Source organism: Mauremys reevesii, linkage group 15 (genome assembly GCF_016161935.1).
Source record: "Mauremys reevesii isolate NIE-2019 linkage group 15, ASM1616193v1, whole genome shotgun sequence".
Taxonomy (NCBI): domain Eukaryota; kingdom Metazoa; phylum Chordata; order Testudines; family Geoemydidae; genus Mauremys; species Mauremys reevesii.
Genome location: NC_052637.1, coordinates 39,862,926 through 39,867,363, shown reverse-complemented (window position 1 = coordinate 39,867,363; position 4,438 = coordinate 39,862,926). Strand labels below are relative to the sequence as shown.

The window sequence follows — 4,438 nt, the reverse complement described above, 5'->3', positions numbered from 1 at the left end:
TCCCCTAGACATTTAAAGCTTTGGCAAGAGGCTTCACTGAAGTTCTCATGAAATGTCATTCTGGCTGGGGATTTGTGAACTGATATGGGTCTAAAAAAACGTATCTAAACCTCTGGCTAAAACTCCAGGAAAAAAAGAAAGCAAAACTTTTTAGAGTTAAAAAACTTTGTGTACCTATTAAAATCAATATTTTTTTCATTTTTATATGTCCACGTACTCCCTGATCTTGGCAGGAATGAAAATGAAGCTGAATGGAATGTAATTCATCATCATCATTCTGGTTCTACATGGCAATGCAATGTAATTATTGTGAGGTATGACCTGGGTGGAGATGTGAAGATTGGTTCATAGAATAGAATATCAGGGTTCAAAGAGACCTCAAAATGTCTGCTAGTCCAACCTCCTGCTCAAAGCAGGACCAACCCCCATTGTGGAAGAATGGCGTGCAATAGTGCAAACTAGCATTTCTTCCCATATGATAGACATATCTATCTGTCAATAGTTAGGAGACCAAAAGAATGTGCATTTGAACTTTTAAAATTAAATTAGCTAAGCACCATTTGTGGAATTGTTTGACATTTTCATGAACTCTAAACCTGCATTAGATGCAAGTGGAAAAAGAACAGGTGGACTTACTAATGGTGATTTATCTTTTGATGAGTTTCAGAAAAGTTTGCATAAGTTTGAAACAGACACTGTACTCTGGCCAGCAATCATTCCAATGGCCATATCCAGTCCAGATCTCTCCGCAGGTTATACAAATGAGAGGTAAATGAAAACTGCCAAGTTAATGTTTAAGGGTTGGAAAATGTTGGGGTTTTTTTTGTCAATTTGTTTTGGCTTCAGTGGATCAGGAAAGAGAGATTTCCTGCCTTAATATTTCTCTTTGTCTTGAAAAAATCGAAGAGCTAGAACAATATTAAATACTGTTAATAATGTTTGGTTGGTCATCTGCTTCAGTGAACAAGATGGGGGATGTCTGATACAGCTTCCAGTATGTTTGAGTCTGAGCTCCTAAGAAAGGGCCTCTTTCAATAATTATTCACCCAATAATTTGAGATGCCTACATGTAGGAGGGGGGAAAGGAAACAGGGCTGGAGATTCCCTTGCCTCCTGACTTGATATTGGTATATTCCATCCACTGAAATACAACCAATGAGAGCACTGAATTTCACAAACTAAAAGTCCCTACACTGAGAAGTGCTGAATGCCTTCAACTCCTGTGAAAATAAATGGAAGTCAAGTGTACTCACATGATAGGACCCTCAAAGTATCCAACTGGCGGGGCAGTGGCTTAAGGGACATCTGAAGGACACTTTGTTCTTCATCTTGTTAATCTTAGTAAAAAGGAAGTAATTTGTTTGTATTGCCTATGAGCATTTATAGCTCTTGCAAAGAGAGGCAGGTAATGGGGTTTTATAGACTTAAACTCTCAAGAACATTTATGGTTCTCCATAAGATGTTCGTTAGTATTAATAATGAATACTATTAATAGAGATAATAATTAACTTGGGTTCCTATAAACTCAAGGACTGTTTTCAGTTTTTATTCCACTTGATAGATATGCCTCATTTTATTGCTTGCTTCTTAGGGAATTTCATTTTCATAATTTGTTAGTGAATTTACTGCCAGTGAAAGAGATTAATAGAAATGCTTTGTGCCTGTGTCTTACAGCTCTGATTGCTATAATAATATATATATATATGGAGATATACCTATCTCATAGAACTAGAAGGGACCCTGAAAGGTCATTGAGTCCAGCCCCCTGCCTTCACTAGCAGGACCAAATACTGATTTTTGCCCCAGATTCCTAAGTGGCCCCCTCAAGGATTGACTTCAAAACCCTCAGTTTAGCAGGCCAATGCTCAAACCACTGAGCTATCCCTCCTCCCAATCCCAGAAATACACCTCAATTCCAAATAATAAGCACCCTGCAATAATGAGTATCCCAGGACCTTCCAAAGATGTGCAGATTTCCTTTAATCCTGACTTGCAGCTGCTGTGGCAGACTTGGGCCTCTCTTGGTCAGAAATTGCCGATTGTGAGAAATCAGCAGAAGAAAGTCCATCAGAGTTTAAAATTATTATTATTAAGTGCTTTTAGTAGTGTAAGAATGAAAAAAAATATGATGCAAGTTATAGATCAGACAGACTGGAGTATACCATTTCAGCTATTGTGGATTCATATATTATAAAAGCAGAAGGGACCATTATGATCATCTCATATGACCTCCTGCATAACTAGGCTTGGAAGGATTAGATTTGTACTGGTAAGCATCAGTAAACATCTATTTTATCAACCACAAAAAAAGTATTTCCATTGATGATGATCAAAGTTTACAGATAAGCAGAGTAAGAAAAATCTGCTTGAGAACTTAATTGAAGTTTGATTGAAGGGTTTTTACTTTGTTTACTTTGACTTGTGAGGTTGACAACTTGTGTTTTAATGGTATAAATCTTTATCTTTTTGAATTTCAAAGTCTGTCATTAAATAATTATTTCCTGACAATCACCCCCTGCATTGTCTGATTATCCCATAATTCCCTACACTTGTGCAAAATTATGGGTTTTAGTCATTGTTTATTTTTATCAATTTAAATTTTCACAACTGTGAAAAATGTAGATCGATGGAAATTTGAAAAAATCATAAAAATAAACACCAATATTATCTGCTGAAATTATTTAAAAACCCATCAAATTCTGCCAGACCTATGCATAACACAGTCCATAGAACTTCACCCAATAATTCATTCATCAAACCCAAAAACTTGTAGTTGAACTTGGGCATCATTTTTAGAAAGTCATCCAGTCTTGATTGAAAGACTTCAAGTGATGGAGAAATTATCTCTTCCTTTGTTAAATTGAGCTAATGGTCCATTACCTTCACTGATAAAAATGCGCACACTATTTCCAATTTCAGGTTTTTTAGCTTTAGTTTCCAGTCATTAGGTTTTGTTATCTTTGTCTGAAACAAGCATGTATACCAAATCTCAAACCCCAGCCAGCTTCTTACACTCTTTTCTCTAACACCATTTAGTCACCTTATATTTCCTCCCAAAAGTGAATGAATCACACAGCAAGGTGCAGGTGGTGCAATCTAGTGGTTGGAGCAGGTGTCTGGCCTAGGGGTTAGAGCAGAATCAGAGGGCAGAATTGGAGGCATGGTCAGGAGACAAGCCAATGGGTGGAGCTAGGTGCCAGAACAGAACCAAAGGGCAGAGCTGGAGTCATGGTCAGGAGACAAGCCAGGAGTTAGGAAGCAGGAGTTCAGAGGTTAGCAGGGACGAGTTGCTGGAGAGGAGCAGGCAAAAGGTGGAGCAATGGCTGGACAGGAAGCTGCTCTGGTGCAGCTGTGGGTGTGAAGCGCATTGAGCAGCCAATGTGCTGCTGTTGCTACCGGGCTTAATTAGGGATCTGTTGGCACTTCTGTCCAGTCAGGGAGCAGCAGTCACATAGGGAGGGCTTAATGGGCCCACATGAGCTCACTGGGTTGTTGGAGACTGTGCCCAGAGCCAGCTGAGTTCCTGACACTATTCAAGGTGACTTGAACCAAAATGTAAATCGTGCTTCCTATTATTTTTTCCATTTGCTAATCAGGATGGAGATTAAATGAAGTTGGTTGACAACCAGAACCCTTTCCCACAACATCCAGGAAAGTATCAGTATTCGGTGATTTAACGAGAAGGAAACAGAATTGCACACTGAGGAAGAAAGAAACAAGGAACTTGGATTTTGCCAAATAGCCTTAAAAAACAATAATTAAGAGGGCCTCTGAATGAAGTTGGTGAGGACAGACCTGTGCTGCTTCCTGTTAGTAAATACAAAGAATAGAATCTAATAGGACTCAGGGGAAAGCAATAGCTTGGGAATAGCCTTGGAACTGAAGACAAACATACTCAGAGGATGCAAAGCGGTTTGAAAATGATTTGTGGATGGCATTGTGTGGCTGGATGCTATTCCTCTTTGTTAAGACTATATTGGGTTAAAGCATTTATACAAACGGAACAAAGAATGCTGATTTCAAAGCAATTTAAACTGCATGCCTAAAACAAGCCAAGTCCTGAAGGTAACACCTGCTGTCTTGTAGAAAGCAACCTACAGTGTGGTGGAAGGAAAACAGAAAATGCTGAATTAGAATTAAAATGCATCTAGATAGCTGGGAGATCTAGATGGCTCGAAGGATGTTTAATATAACTCTGGTTTAAATGTAAAATAATGCATATATAAAGATCACAACTGCTCATAACAACTTGCAATTAAATGTATGTTACTCTCCAGTGGATTCATCTTTCAAAAAATTGTCTCAGAAGTGTAAGATCAAATTATATGCAAAAGTACTAGCTAGTAATTGTATATGTGTGTGTGTGTACATACCTCTAGTGCAACGGTTCTCAACCTACAGCCCAATCAGCACACAGCTGCACCCCATGTGACATCCT

The 4,438-nt window shown here is 38.6% G+C and overlaps 1 long non-coding RNA gene across 2 annotated transcripts; it reads left to right on the top strand.

Moving 5' to 3' along the window:
• The first annotated feature begins 231 nt into the window (after positions 1-231).
• On the top strand, positions 232-4,211 carry LOC120382964. 2 transcript variants are annotated; one of them, XR_005588299.1, is made up of 3 exons: positions 232-314; positions 668-768; positions 3,597-4,211. It is a non-coding gene; the product is annotated as an uncharacterized LOC120382964 (long non-coding RNA). The 2 variants fall into 2 exon arrangements; XR_005588298.1 differs by having other exon boundaries at positions 662-768.
• The last annotated feature ends 227 nt before the right edge of the window (positions 4,212-4,438 follow it).